Source organism: Bufo gargarizans, chromosome 1 (genome assembly GCF_014858855.1).
Source record: "Bufo gargarizans isolate SCDJY-AF-19 chromosome 1, ASM1485885v1, whole genome shotgun sequence".
NCBI lineage: Eukaryota > Metazoa > Chordata > Amphibia > Anura > Bufonidae > Bufo > Bufo gargarizans.
In genome coordinates, this window is record NC_058080.1 from 123,002,999 (window position 1) to 123,020,147 (window position 17,149).

Consider the following 17,149-nt stretch of genomic DNA (forward strand, 5'->3'; position numbering starts at 1 on the left):
TCTTTAGAATGAGCAGTGCAGGTGCCTCTCTGGCAGCTGCCTGTAATGCAAGCAACAAGTACTAATCTTTTTCCCCGACCAAGAGCCAGGAAGAGCTCGTAAGAAAGCCTGCCTTAACGTATGTGTGAGCGGGTGAGGATTGTGTCCTTAGGGAGGTTAGAAAGGCGCTATGGTCAAAAACTGACAGCTTTTTTAAATATTCCTTTTTTGGTAAAAACTTGTGTCATTCTTACATTAAAATGACCTATCTGAACCAGTCCTTGCAATTTGGTTTATTTCTGAGGTCAGTGAAGTTTTTTTTAGAACTCAAGGAATGGCGTTTTAAGGGTGCAATCACACCGGTTTTAGCGGCATTTTTCCTGCACCGAACGTTTTTTTTTTTTGCACCATTTGCACTCCAGTTTTATAGCCGAAAGCTGATGGGAAATATGAAACACAGGATACACCAGAGATTTTTTCCCCCTGACGTTTTTCTTAATTAGGTGCCATTTTATGTCTTTCTGACTTATTTTCAGAAGTGCTACGTGTTGTAGCTCTTAGGCCTCTTTCACACGAACGATACGGAATAGGTTCGGATGCGTTCAGGGTGTGTTCAGTGAAACTCGCACCATTTTGCAAGCAAGTTCAGTCAGTTTTGCCTGCGATTGCGTTCAGTTCTTCAGTTTTTTCCGCACAGGTGCAATGTGTTTTGATGCGTTTTTCACGAGCGTGGTAAAAAACTGAAGGTTTACAAACAACATCTCCTTAGCAACCATCAGTGAAAAACGCATTGCATCCGGACTTGCTTGCGGATGCAATGCGATTTTCACGTAGCCCCATTCACTTCTATGGGGCAGGGCTGCGTGAAAAACGCTGAATATAGAACATGCTGCGATTTTCACGCAATGCAGAACTGATGCGTGAAAAACAACGCTCATGTACACAGACCCATTGAAATGAATGGGTCAGGATTCAGTGCAGGTGCTATGCGTTCACGTCAAATAGAAGTTGGGAGTACTCCCATAGCCTCTCCAGCTTTAAAATAAAAATGTCTGAAAAGCTGAGTGAAGGAACTACTACATAACATGAATACAGCTTAGTTTTTTTTTTCTGTTACGGCACTCACACATAGGACATTTTTATGATATTTTAATAGTTTGGACTTTTCAGACGTGGCGATATGTAATATGTTTATTTATTTATTGTTTACATATTTTATATGTAAAATTGAGAAAGGGGGTGATTTATATATAATATTTAGGTGTTTTTTGTAAACTTTTTTTTTAAACTTTTTATTTAATAACTATTTCCCCCCTTAGGGGCTAGAACCTGGGATCTTTTCATCCCTTGTCCTATTCACCCTGATAGAGCTCTATTAGGGTGAATAGGACTTTACACTGTCTCTGCTGACCTGTGCATAGTACACACAGTAGCAGGGAGATTACCATGGCAGCCACGGCTTCAGTAGTGGCTGCCATGGTAACCGATCGAAGCCTCGGGATTACACTGCTGGGGCTCCGATCAGAAGCTGCCACTGCCACCAATGAGGAGGAGGGGAGAGGGGACCCTGTGGCCACTGCCACTAATGATTTTAATACTTGGGGGCTGCACTGTACCACCAATGTTTTTAATACTGGGGGGGAAGGGTGCACTGCGCCACAATGATAATTCACCTTTAATACAGATATAGGAGGCGGGTGCAATAACACATAGCCGGCACCCGACCTCTGACAGGGAGCTGCGATCAGCGACAGTTAACCCCTCAGGTGCCGCACCCGCCTCATGTATCTGTAAGAGGGCCTTCCATTGGTCCATACTTTATTAACTAAGTAGCAGTACATGTAGAGCGGTGACCAGGGATCTCCCTGCACTTACTATTATATCTGGGCGCAGCTCCGTTCGCCCGCTGTGGCCACCATTACCGTCTCCCGCGCGGTATGCTAATTACTACTATTGGAATAACAGGGAGGAGATATCAGCTTCTCTCCCTGGGTGTTCCTTCTCCCTGGCTGTAGCGCTGTCCAATCGCAGCACAGAGCGTCACAGCCAGGAAGAAGGAGAGGTTTTTTTCTCCCTGGCTGTGACGCTCTGCAAGGTGATTGAACAGCGCTACAGCCAGGGAGAAGGAATGCCTAGGAGAGAAGCTGATGTCTCCTCCCTAGTGTTCCAATAGTAGTAATTAGCATACAGCGCAGGAGATGGTAACGGGGCCACAGCGGACGAACAGAGCTGCGCCCAGGAATAATAGTAAATTCAGTAAGATAGTTAATAAAGTCCGGATCCATGAAAGGTCCTCTGGTTAATTTTTATTGGTGGCACAGTGGCCACAGTCCCTCCCCTCCTCCGCCCACTCTCTCCTCATTGGTGGCAGTGGCTGGCCGGCATCACAGTTGGAAGGAAGGAACATTCTCCCTCCTTCCGGCTGTACGGCCGCCCGCGGGCGCCACCGACACGCTTCTGCAAACATTCTTGAAGTCAAGGAGGCAGCTTTAAGTCACAGTTCTATTATTTCTGCAGATTACTATTCCAAAGTAAGTGACTAAACCGGAAGCTATGTAACTCCTCATTCGACCACTCAATTAATTGAGCAAAACTTTGGATTTATAACACACACTGCAAACATTTAGGGACCTCATTAACCAGGGGCGTACATTGAAATCAAGGGGCCCCATAGTAAATCTCATAACTGGGCCCCCCACCCAAATATAAAGTACAATTATTGTATTAGTGTATGCTTATTTATACAGTTGCAAGAAAAAGTATGTGAACCATTTGGAATGATATGGATTTCTGCACAAATTGGTCATAAAATGTGATCTGATCTTCATCTAAGTCACAACAATTGACAATCACAGTCTTCTTAAACTAAAAACACAAAGAATTAAATGTTACCATGTTTTTTTTAACACACCATGTAAACATTCACAGTGCAGGTGGAAAAAGTATGTGAACCCCTACACTAATGACATCTCCAAGAGCTAATTGGAGTGAGGTGTCAGACAACTGGAGTCCAATCAATGAGATGAGATTTGAGGTGTTGGTTACAGCTGCCCTGCCCTATAAAAAACACACACCAGTTCTGGGTTTGCTTTTCACAATTATCATTACCTGATGTGAATGATGCCTCGCACAAAAGAGCTCTCGGAAGACCTACGATTAAGAATTGTTGACTTGTATAAAGCTGGAAAGGGTTATAAAAGTATCTCCAAAAACCTTGCTGTTCATCAGTCCACAGTAAGACTAATTGTCTATAAATGGAGAAAGTTCAGCACTGCTGCTACTCTCCCTAGAAGTGGCCATGCTGTAAAGATGACTGCAAGAGCACAGCGCAGACTGCTCAATGAAGTGAAGAAGAATCCTAGAGTGTCAGCTAAAGACTTGCAAAAGTCTCTGGCATATGCTAACATCCCTGTTAGTGAATCTACGATATGTAAAACACTAAACAAGAATGTATTTCATAGGAGGATACCACAGAGGAAGCCACTGCTGTCCAAAAAAACCCATTGCTGCATGTTTACAGTTTGCACAAGAGCACCTGGATGTTCCACAGCAGTACTGGCAAAATATTCTGTGGACAGATGAAACCAAAGTTGAGTTGTTTGGAAGAAACACACAACAGCATGTGTGGAGAAGAAAAGGCACAGCACACCAACATCAAAACCTCATCCCAACTGTGAAGTATGGTGGTGGGGGCATCATAGTTTGGGGCTGCTTTGCTGCGTCAGGGCCTGGACGGATTGCTATCATCGAAGGAAAAATGAATTCCCAAGTTTATCAAGACATTTTGCAGGAAAACTTAAAGAGGACCTTTCATCAGTCCAAACATTGTGAACTAAGTATCATGATCTGTACAGCGGTGCCCAGGTATCTCACTGCACTTACTATTATCCCTGGGCACTGTTACGTTCTCCTGCTATGCCCTCCTGTATCTTCGGTCACTTGGTTATAGTAGGCGGAGACTGCCCTTGTTCTCCGGGGGGTCTCCTTCTCCTAGGCTGTAGCACTGGCCAATTGCAGGCTGTAAGCTCTGCGCTGCGATTGGCCAGCGCTACAGCCTAGGAGAAGAAGGTGCATAGGAGAACCAGGGCAGTCTCCTCCTAGCAGGAGAACGGAGCGGCGCCCAGGGATAATAGTAAGTGCAGTGAGATCCCTGGGCGCCGCTGTACAGATCATGATACTTAGTTCACAATATTTGGACCAATTAAAGGTCCTCTTTAAGGCCATCTGTCCACCAGCTGAAGCTCAACAGAAGATGGGTGTTGCAACAGGACAACAACCCAAAGCATAGAAGTAAATCAACAACAGAATGGCTTAAACAGAAGAAAATACGCCTTCTGGAGTGGCCCAGTCAGAGTCCTGACCTTAACGATTGAGATGCTGTGGCATGACCTCAAGAAAGCGATTCACACCAGACATCCCAAGAATATTGCTGAACTGAAACAGTTCTGTAAAGAGGAATGGTCAAGAATTACTCCTGACCGTTGTGCACATCTGATCTAAAACTACAGGAAACGTTTGGTTGAAGTTATTGCTGCCAAAGGAGGTTCAACCAGTTATTAAATCCAAGGGTTCACATACTTTTTCCACCTGCACTGTGAATGTTTACATGGTGTGTTCAATAAAAACATGGTAACATTTAATTCTTTGTGTGTTAGTAGTTTAAGCAGACTATGATTGTCTATTGTCTATTGTTGTGACTTGATCATCTTGTCAGATGAAGATCAGATCACATTTTATGACCAATTTGTGCAGAAATCCATATTATTCCAAAGGGTTCACATACTTTTTCTTGCAACTGTATATAAATATATATATATATATATATATCCATAGAAAAGGTCAGGCAGCACTCCCTTGATATGCAGCTATAACTGTAAGGTGCCCGCGGTGGTCCCTCGATTCAGGACGAAGACAGCAAAGAAAATCTGCAGCACTCCTTGAAGTATAAAAAATGTGTAATTTTATTCACACATGTACAGACCAGTACAGACCAAAAGTTTGGACACACCTTCTCATTCAAAGAGTTTTCTTTACTTTCATGACTATGAAAATAGTAGATTCACACTGAAGGCATCAAAACTATGAATTAACACATGTGGAATTATATACATAACAAAAAAGTGTGAAACAACTGAAAATATGTCATTTTCTAGGTTCTTCAAAGTAGCCACCTTTTGCTTTGATTACTGCTTTGCACACTCTTTGTATTATGGCAAGAAAAAAGCAGCTAAGTAAAGAAAAGACGAGTGGCCATCATTACTTTAAGAAATGAAGGTCAGTCAGTCCGAAAAATTGGGAAAACTTTGAAAGTGTCCCCAAGTGCAGTCACAAAAAACATCAAGCGCTACAAAGAAACTGGCTCACATGCGGACCGCCCCAGGAAAGGAAGACCAAGAGTCACCTCTGCTGCGGAGGATAAGTTCATCCGAGTCACCAGCCTCAGAAATCGCAGGTTAACAGCAGCTCAGATTAGAGACCAGGTCAATGCCACACAGAGTTCTAGCAGCAGACACATCTCTAGAACAACTGTTAAGAGGAGACTGTGTGAATCAGGCCTTCATGGTAGAATATCTGCTAGGAAACCACTGCTAAGGACAGGCAACAAGCAGAAGAGACTTGTTTGGGCTAAAGAACACAAGGAATGGACATTAGACCAGTGGAAATCTGTGCTTTGGTCTGATGAGTCCAAATTTGAGATCTTTGGTTCAAACCACCGTGTCTTTGTGCGATGCAGAAAAGGTGAACGGATGGACTCTACATGCCTGGTTCCCACCCTGAAGCATGGAGGAGGAGGTGTGATGGTGTGGGGGTGCTTTGCTGGTGACACTGTTGGGGATTTATTCAAAATTAAAGGCATACTGAACCAGCAGGGCTACCACAGCATCTTGCAGCGGCATGCTATTCCATCCGGTTTGCATTTAGTTGGACCATCACACCTCCAGGCTGTGTAAGGGCTATTTGACCATGAAGGAGAGTGATAGGGTGCTGCGCCAGATGACCTGGCCTCCACAGTCACCGGACCTGAACCCAATCGAGATGGTTTGGGGTGAGCTGGACCGCAGAGTGAAGGCAAAAGGGCCAACAAGTGCTAAGCATCTCTGGGAACTCCTTCAAGACTGTTGGAAGACCATTTCAGGTGACTACCTCTTGAAGCTCATCAAGAGAATGCCAAGAGTGTGCAAAGCAGTAATCAAAGCAAAAGGTGGCTACTTTGAAGAACCTAGAATATGACATATTTTCAGTTGTTTCACACTTTTTTGTTATGTATATAATTCCACATATGTTAATTCATAGTTTTGATGCCTTCAGTGTGAATCTACAATTTTCATAGTCATGAAAATAAATAAAACTCTTTGAATGAGAAGGTGTGTCCAAACTTTTGGTCTGTACTGTATATATTGTGAGGTTTTGCTCTGGTAGACAGGCTAGTGGACGCAGTATAGAGGCAATCACAAAGTCTTTAACTTAAACAGTTCAGTGTTTATTCACACATAAGGAGACACAAAATGACCGTTCACAGTCTTGGTGTTTGTTCAGACCATGCAATATCTATAGAACAAAATCTTCACCTGGTTAGCAGTCTTTCCCCCAGTCGTCCACAGCAGGCTTTAGGTGCCTGTTTCGCAGCAGGCGGCTTTCAAGCCTTTAGCACGGCATTAATTCACAGATCCCAAAACAGAGTCTCCACAGCTTCCCTGTCAGATGGAGGATCATCCACACCCAGCTGAGACTGCTGGCTGGATTTTATATAGGCCAATAAAGACCCGGCCTGGAGCGTGGGGAGCAGCCACCCACCCAGCACTTTGGCTACTCTCAGTAAGAGCCGGCCCAGATCGGCTTTACAGCCATACTAACAACCATTGTCAATCAGCACTAGCTGCCGCTGACACTTAAAACTACCGGCTCTTACCTCACCGAGGCCAGGAACCTTGGTTATACATACCTTCCATCAATGACGGCCCCTTGCGCCTTCATACATACCTCCCCCCTTTGTTCAACCCTGAGCGGGTGAACACCCGCCAGACAGTGTAACTGGGACAGGGCATCTGTGTTTCCCTTTAACCTGCCTACACTATGTTCCATGGAAAATTTTAAGTTTTGTAATAACAAGAACCACCTGGTGACCCGCGCATTCCTCTCTTTGGCCTGGCTCATCCACTTGAGAGGAGAGTGGTCGATCACCAGACAGAACTTTCTCCCCAAAAGATAATAGAGGAGAGACTCGAGTGCCCATTTGAAGGCCAGGCACTGTCTCTCCACTATACTGTAGCTAGTCTCGGCTGGGGTAAGCTTTCGGCTAAGGATGTTCCTCCCCATTAATGTCCTGAGAGAGTACAGCTCCGAGGCCTTCAGAGGCATCGGTCTGTACCACAAACTCCCTCTTGAAGTCAGACATCACCAATACCGGGGACCCAAACAGGGCAGACTTCAAAGCGGAGAAAGCCTTTTCCGCCTGCTCAGTCCACTGAACCGTCACTGACTTGCGTCCCTTCAAAAGGCCTCTCAATGGTGCAGCGACTGTAGACAAACCTCATATAGTACCCCACCATACCCAGGAACGACTTTACTTGCCGAGTAGTGACAGGTCAGGGCCAATTCCTAATTGCCTTAATTTTATTCACCTGAGGTTTGATAATTTCGCACCCAATTACATACCCCAGGTACATGGTCTCTTCTAACCCTATCGTGCACTTTTTTGGATTAGCGGTTAAGCCAGCCTTCCTAAGGGAGTCCATTACAGCCTGTACTTTAGGTAGGTGACTTTCCCAGTCGGTGCTGTGGATAACATTAGTCTTTGAAACGTGGCGGGAGCACCACAAAGGGTAATACCTTGTACAACCCCTCTGGCGTGATGAAAGACGTTTTTTCCTTGGCAGCCTCCGTCAATGATACCTGCCAGTACCCTTTGGTGAGGTCCAACACAGATAAATACCGTGCTTGGCCTAACTTCTCAATAAGCTTATCCACTCGGGGCATGGGATATGCGTCAAACTTGGACACCTCATTCAGTTCGTGGAAGTCGTTACAGAACCGCAATGTCCCGTCTGGCTTGGGTATTAAGACTATCAGACTGGTCCATTCACTTTTTGACTCCTCGATGACACCTAGCTGGAGCATTAGCTGCACTTCCTCTGCAATGGCTTGTCGCCGAGCCTCGGGTACCCGGTATGGTTTTATCCAGACTTTTGCCTGAGGCTCAGTGATAATGCCATTTTGGACTATGGAAGTGCGTCCAGGAAGGTCCAAGAATACATCCGTGTTCTGACTAATGAACTCCCTGGCTTCCTGAGCCTGTTTAGAGGAGAGGCTGTCATCAATTTTCACTGTGGCAGCCATTTCCCTTGCTTCAGACAGAGGGGCCGAAACCGCTTCCCCTAGGAACCCTGGTTGTGGGCTGTCTTTCATACAGGTTTCCCTATCTTTCCAGGGTTTGAGCAGATCCACATGGTACACCTGCTCCGGCTTTCGCCTCCTTGGCTGGTGTACCTTGTAATCTACCTCTCCAATTTTTTCAAGCACCTCGTAGGGGCCCTGCCACCTAGCTAGGAACTTACTGTCTACGGTTGGTACCAGAACCAATACCTGATCACCCGGGTTAAAGGTCCGGACCCGAGCCTGCCGATTATAGATCCTACTCTGGGCTCGACTGTGCTGCCTCCATATGCTCCCTAACCAGAGGTAAAACTGTTTCCATCCGTCCTTGTATCTGGGTGACGTACTCAACAACACTTTTGTGCGGTGTGGGTTGTTGTTCCCACGGCTCTTTGGCAATGTCCAACAGACCGCGAGGGTGTTTGCTGTATAGCAGTTCGAAGGACGAGAACCCAGTAGAGGCCTGGGGCACCTCTCGCCCTGCGAACATGAGATAGGGCAGAAGAAGGTCCCAGTCCCTCCCATCCTTAGAGACCACTTTTTTTAGCATATTTTTTAATGTTTGATTAAACCTTTCTACCAGGCCATTCGTAATACACAGACGTCCGTAGCTGTTTTATGTGGAGCAACTTACAGCGTTCCCTCATGACCTTGGACATAAACAGGGTCCCTTGGTCAGTCAGAACCTCCTTAGGCAGACTCACGCGAGAAAACATCTCCATTAGCTCCTTAGCTATGAGTTTGGCTGATGTATGCCGCAGTGCATTGTCAAGGACGACCAAGATGTGTTGGTGTCCTCTAGCAGACTTCGACCTGCGATATCCATAGCGATTCACTCGAACGGGACCTCGATAATCGGGAGGGGTACCAGGGGACTACCGAAATGTGGCTGGGGGCTCGTTATCTGGCAGGTTTGGCAATACTTACAATATCATTCTACCTCTCTGAACACACTGGGCCAGTAAAACTGCTGTAGAATCCGGTCCTGCGTTTTTTGCATTCCCAGATGACCCCCCAGAACATGCTGGTGGGCTAACTCTAACACGAGTTTGCGATAAGCCTGGGGCACCACCAACTGTTCTATGGATTCACCTGGCAGCTTGTTTACTCGATACAATATCTCTTGATGAACCACAAAACGGGGAAACACTGACTCTGCCCCCGGTTGTTGTGGTTCCCCATCTACTATTAATACATTTTCCCAGGCTCGGGATAGGTTTGGGTCCTGGTGTTGTGCAGTACCAAAATTATTCCCGGAGACATTGAGGTTGGCTAGCTCCGGACCTGGCGGCAAGTCCTCCCACCATCACACTTAGCGGGGTTGTATCCCCCTCTTCCACTGAAGTGGCTGTCAGCCCCTACTGCTGGCCCTTCCGACTCTGTTCCCAGGGTTCTGGTCTCCCCCCTGAGGGGGGCCACTCTGCTAGGGTTACATGTGTCTCACAGGTATCGGTAACTTTCGTATCCGGCCATAGTGCCATGAATGCACACAACACTAGTCACGTAATAAGTGACACCTAGCAAAAGGAAAGGAGATGAGAAAGTGAAACCAAAACAAAGAACATCATACAAGAGGTAGAGAAGAACATCTGCCAGATCTTCTCACAGAATTGGCGGTGACATATATATATATATATATGCACATATTCAACAGACAGAGGCCAACGTTCACAGCTCTCTCCTCTAAGGCATTGCAGCAAAGTGTGTGTTAATGAGTGATTATTATAGCCATAGTAATAAAGTCCTCTGTGCCCCTCCATAATAATAAAGCCCTCTGTGCCCCCTTTATAGTAATAAAGCCCTCTGTGCCCCTCCATAGTATTAAAGTCCTCTGTGCCGCCTCCATAGTAATAAAGTTCTCTGTGACCCCTCTGTATTGAAAAAAACTAAAAAAACAAAACAAAAACACAGTAACTACTCACCTTGTCCTGAAGCTCACATACCTCTCTTCCCTGCAGGCACAGATCGCTCTGCAGCACTGTGCCTGCAGGCTAAATGGTGGAGCGGGGAGAAGTCTTCCTGCTTTACCATTCAGAGCGCCGTCGGCCTGAAGGAGGGGAGGAGCGTGGGAAGCTTAGCGGTGAGTGACAGGACCGCAGCTCCCTGCACTCCAGCAATGAGCGCTTCCATCTGATTATTCTCATTGCTTCTGGCACCCCCGTGGGATCCGGAACTGGGGGCAGACCGCCCCCCTTGCCCCCCCCCCCCCTTAGTATGCCACTGATGCTCCCTTCCTCTGCTGCTGTGTAACCCGTCTTGTAAGCTGTAAGACTAGAAAGTGAGGGGGCAGGGCCATTCAGCCCTACCAGGCCCCCCAACCTCACAGGCCCCATTGCGTTTGCGGGGTCTGCTGCCATTGACGATACTCCACTGTCCTTAGCCCTGTTTTTACATGGTATATACCAAGCTAACTATCCCCCTATGTTCCATTTTTTTTATGGCAGACCTTAACACTTACATTCATTCCATGGCATCACAGGTCTCCACTGCTGAGCGCAGCCTTTTTCTGCACTGGTCACATGATGGTGACCTCATCACAGGTCCTACCATCACTTACGCTGCTGAAAAGATCACATGACTATGATGTTATCGCAGGTCCTTCAGCTATGGAGTATAGGCAGAACTGGCAGCAGATTCACAGTAATTCCTAATCAAAACTTTTGTCATTAGATGTTATTTCTTTCAATAAACTCTTTCGAAACACTATTTCAAAGTGAGGCTTCGCATTGTTTCAACATTGAATGTGGGATCTATCTGGAAGTAACAAATCTCCTGCAAGTCAGTGATATAGTGGCCACCATGTTAGGATCCGATGACCCGTGCTTCAGGAAGAAGAGACATATTCCAGGCTTGGTCTCTGTTCTAAGTGCTGGACATGACGTTTACCTGTCTTTCTGCAATTAGATGTATTCACGGAACAGGCATCAAGAGACAGATCCTGAGCCCAGCCTCTGTTCTCACCAGTGGACATGGCATTTACTGGACTTATGCAGGTTACGATATTCACAGAGCAGTTGGGTTATATATTTGGAGTGTATATTGATAACAATCTCAATTTATTATAATAAATTGCGATTGTTATCAATATAGACTCCAAATATATGAGTGCCTGTCCACTTCTATATTATTACTATAACATTGAAGAGGGTGACTCAAAAGAGGACAAGAGCATCATACCTAGGATACAGAGAGTGAGCCATCTCACAAACAGTTTTTTAATCCCGTTGGGTTATATGCTGCAGAGAGAGGCAGGTTCCAAGTTCAGTCTCTGTTTTTACCAAGATACATGACATTTATTAGTCATTTTGCAGTTATATGTGTTAACAGAAAAATGAGTCATGTTGAAACCGCTACATGTACCCTCATATTTAATAACTGTAAAGCATGTCTACCTATAAATATGAAGATATCATCGTTTCCTCCTGTGGAAAGACTTACATGTAAATATGTACGGTAAAGTTAAGTTTGAAATCTCTATTATGGGGCCTGCGTTGCATGAAAAACGAAAAAATTAGAGCATGCTGCAATTTTCACACAACGCACAAGTGATGCGTGAAAATCACCGCTCATGTGCACAGCCCCATAGAAATGAATGGGTCCGGATTCAGTGCGGGTGCAATGCGCTCAACTCATGCATTGCACCCGCGCGGAATACTCGCCCGTGTGAAAGGGGCCTAATAGAGATTTCATGTCTATCAAGTAGCAATGTATCTGAGGCTTTCTATGGATCTTAACAGTACTTAAAGGGGTTCTCTACTGTAGTTCAATAATGAAATTGTTAATGTTTCCAGAGTACCCCAAATGTTACAAACGTATGTCCCATATACCTATTTTTCATGTCAGCATTTTTCTTCCCCTATTATCAGTATCACTGCTTCCTGGTAGGAGGTTTCTATGCAGAACTTCCTATTTTCAGTATCTTTCTGTTGGGTATGCTAACCAAACCCACCATGCTTTGCTTTATAATGTTTCTGAGGGCTTGCTTTGCCTATTTAACACAAAGAAGGAAGGTGAGTGGGTGTAGCTTTACAGAGAGAACATTGTGGTAGGTGGGGCCAGCCATGAGAAACATTACAAAGCATAGCCTGCTGGGTGTGATTTGCAATCTCAGCAGGAAACTGATGAAAACAGGAAGTTCTACGTGTAAACATCTTGCCAGGCTGCAGTGATGCCAAGAACAGGGGAAGGAAAGTATTGATATAAATGACAGGAATATGGCGTAATTTCATTACGGGACTGTAGAACCCCTTTAATAGTTGGTCATCTGACATATTAAAGGAACCTCAGGAATAGCTCTTGCTTAATCCTAACTCCATACATTACATTCCATAACTTGTGTCCACATTTGCAGTCACTCTCCAATATGGAAAGTGGAAAACAACAAAAAAGCCTGAGTCTTTGGACATGTGTGACAACATAATTCCAAAACTGTCAAGATAAGGGAGTTAACTGTGCATTTGCGTGTTCCAAATTTCTAGGTACCTATTTTCCACCTTAATAGTGTCAGGTACAGGGTGAAAATAACAAGAAAGTCACAGCGCCTTATACAGTGATAGGCACAGAGTTCCCAAATACAGTGACATCCACATGGCCCATGAACAGACCAGCAATATGACCCCTATTTAAATTGCAGCCATATTTACCCCATATACAGTAAAGGCATGATCCACCCATATGCATGACATATGACACCTACACTATATACTTCTATTACTAATAGAATTACCAATTCTATTGAAAACTTAGGCTGTCTAGACATGCATCAGATTTATCACAGTGGCTCAAGCTGGATGATACATTTGGTGCTTAGCTGGACAATTCTGTCTAACTTTAAACAAACTATTGTATGGCTTAAGACGAAACGGAATTACTGCAAAACAGCTGGTATTAGACCACGTCCCCTTACCTGCTGAACTGCACCCTGTTGGCGAGCTAAGACCAGTGCACCAGAAATCTGCACCAAATTCTGTTGCAATATGCAACAAGTTCACAAGGTGCAGTAATATTAGTAAATTTTTTCCACTGTGTTCAGGTGTTCAGATGCACCCACTGCAGACAACTAAATCAAGCATACAATCTCTATGGACAAAAAATGTTAGTAGTAAGGGTCATACTGAAGAGCTAAGTGACTTTAAGCATGGCACTGTCACAGGATGCCACAAGTAAATTTGTGAAAGTCATGATCTGCCAGATTTGCCCCAATGAACTGTAAGTGCTATACCTGTGAAATGCATCTAGGAGTGACACCAGCTCAGCTTGGAATTCCATGGCGGTGTAGCTACATAGAAGCCTAAGATCACCATGCGCAATACATCAAGCATCACTTGGACTGATGTAAAGCATGCTGCCACTGGAATGTGGAGTAGTGGATTTTGTTTTTGGGAGTTATAAGTGATGTTTCACTGTCTGGCAGTCTGATGGATGAATTCAGTTTTGGTAGATGCCAGAAGAATCGTACCTACTAGAATGCAGAGAGCCCACTGTACCATGTGGTGGAGGCCGGATAATGGCATGGTGCTGTTTTTCAGGGTGTGGCATCTTGTTTCTAGTGAAAATTCTTGTTTATAATACAGTATACACAGACATTTTACACAATTGTTGCTTCTAAGGGCGGACTGGCCATAGACCCTACAGGGAAACTTCCTGATGGGCCGATGGCCAGGGGGCCACCTGAGACGTCCTCACAACCACCAGCTAGGAACAGTATTAATTAATGCTAGAAGCGTCAAGTACTTATGTCCCTGGTCAGCAGCTGCAGGTGCCCTCCTGAATTCAACTGTATTACCGTCCTCAAGACAGGGGCACAAGTATTTTATGCTGCATTGTGGTATTCGGTTCTGCTGGGGCAGTATTTTGTTCTGCACCAAGGTACTGTTGGCCCTGCTTTATTGTGTTGCCCCACCTTCTGTCAATCTGGATCTACCTATGACATGGGGCCCATTTTAATTTTTTTCCAGGACTACTTTAAGTTTCCAGTCCGCCCCTGGTTGCTTCCAACATTGTGGTAAGAATTTGGGAAAACCATTTCCTATTCCAGTATGAACTTGCCTCTATGCACAAGGTGGGCCACAAAAGACACGGGGGGAGATTTATCAAGACTGACACTCTCTGTGCTGCCAGAGCATGAGCCTAATTTATGATGAGACGCACACCTCACCATAAATTAGGCACATCTTCCTACAGTCAGTGCGCCTAAACTCAAATCTACGACAGCTTAGAGACTGACGTAGATTTCTGGCCTTATTTGCACCAGAAAACTGATGTAAATTAAGATAAATTTGTCTCGGCTGTTGGCCATGCCCCTCACCATGCCTTCTTTTGGAAAAAAATTCAAAAAATTAAAAATTCACATTTAAAAAGTCACAAACATTATAAATCTCCCCCATGGTGTGATTAATTTAGTGTGGGGGAACTCAAGTGTCTTAAGTGTCACAGATCCCTGGCCTCAACCCCATCAAACACCTTTGGGGTGAATGGGAATAGTGACTGCGAGACACACTTTCTCATCCATCAGTGCTTGACCTATCCAGAATCCTGTGGAAAGCAATGCCATGGGGTGGAGGCTATTAACCAGTTTTCAAATGAATAAATTTAGATGAGTTGAATACTGAACATGCTAATGCCTGTATTACACAGCCTGATGTGGCAGAAGATTGTCAGGAGGGAAGCGTTCCCTACCAGGAATTGACTGCTCGCTAGCGGAGGAGACCGCTGCTATTACATGCAGCATTCTCCTCTGCAGCATGGCGAGAAGTGATCGCTATGTCATCACTTGTTCCCATACTGTATAGTGGTTTGCCGGCAGCAGATCGTTATTAGACACCACAATCTGCCGCTGGCAAGCAATTTTTTAACATGTGAAAAGATTTTAATTGCTTGGGGATCGAGCATTCAAACGAATGCTTGTTAGCAATTATCTGACATGCCAATAGGTTATCTCAGTATTAAAGCGAACCTTTCACAAGGATTTCACTTAATAAACTATTACCAGTACCTTATAGATTATCCTCATTGTGTTTCAATGCATTCTTGTGCCGCTTTCCTGGAATGGATATTCATGAAAAAAACGACTTATAAAGTCCTCGTATCCAGCTCCTGAAGTCACGCTAGCAGTCAAGGGGGTAGCCCTTCCCTCACTCCGGGCTGTAACGCCCCTGCCCTAACCCCGCTTCTAAGTAGTGTAACTGACACCCGGCTCAGTCGCCGGGACCGCGCTTGTACAGGCGGCGCATGCGCCGTCGGACTCGAGCGCGATCCTGTAACTAAATTGCGCGTGAGGAAGAGAAGACAGACAGGCATCGGGGACGGCGCATGCGCGATTCAGTTACAGGATCGTGCTCGAGTCCGGCGGCGCATGTGCCACCTGTACAAGCGCGGTCCCGGCGACTGAGCCGGGTGTCAGTTACACTACTTAGAGGCGGGGTTAGGGCAGGGGCGTTACAGCCCGGAGTGACGGAAGGGCTACCCCCTTGACTGCTAGCGTGACTTCAGGAGCTGGATACGAGGACTTTATAAGTCGTTTTTTTCATGAATATCCATCCCAGGAAAGCGGCACAAGAATGCATTGAAACACAATGAGGATAATCTATAAGGTACTGGTAATAGTTTATTAAATGAAATCCTGGTGAAAGGTTCGCTTTAAGTAAATTATAAAGGTATTATAAAAATAAAATAAAACCAGGCATGATGATAAAAGTGTATTTTTAATATAGTAACTATGGTATTTTGCCAGAGACCTATAAAACAGTGCTGCAGTATATAAGCTATTTAGTGCAATAAGTACAGAGCATCTTTAATGGTAAAAGATTAACTAGACATAGATATTTGTCAGAATATGAAATCGAACCCAATTATTTATGAATTTCAGATATTAAAAATGTATTAAAAACATAAACTTCAGCTTTAACAGTGAGTTGACAATGGTTAAAAGGGTCCTTTGGGTTTAGTACATCGATGACCTAACCTCAAGATGGGCTATCATTACAATATCAGTGGAGCACTAACTTTTGGCAATCCCGCCAATCAGCTGTTTGAAAAGTCAATAGCACAAGGGTGCTGGGAGTTAGCCCAGCATCATTCTGATATTGAAGGTTTGTCCTGAGGTTAGGTCCTCAATATTCAGAATCTGAAACACCAATAGCCCATCAATATCCAATCAGTGGTGGTCCAACTCCTGGCACTGCCATCAATCAACAGATTGAAGGGACAGTGGTGCCCAGGCACGCCTACTTCATTGTTTACCAGGCATAGCTCCATCTATATTTTGTAGCAACTGTACCTGGTACTGTAGCTCTCTGCAACTCAGTCTCTTTCAAGCGATGGGCGCTGAGCTGTGATACCAAGCACAGCCTCTACCAAAGGCATCAGGCTTTTCCTGGTAAACAATAAAAGGGATGTTGCTCTCGCCCAGGCACTATGACCCCTTTTAATTAACTGATTGGTGGGAATGATAGGAATAAGACCCCACAATCTAAAATTTATGGCCTTACCCAAGGATAGGCCTTCAATATGAAAGTCCTGGAAAGCCCATTTAACTAATGGAAAACCCCTTTGTGAAAAAGTAGAAAACGGACTGTTTAAGAATTGATGGGAAGATACCACATTCACAAAATTACTTAAAGATCACCTATTTTATATAAACTTTAGAGTAAGATAGATTTGCCATAATAATTGGAAAGGTCTATTTTGAAGTACATTCGGGGTCATTTATCTAACTGGTGTAAAGTAGAACTGGCTTAGTTGCCGATAGCAATCAATCAGATTCCATCTCTCATTTTCCAAAGGAGCTGTCAAAAAT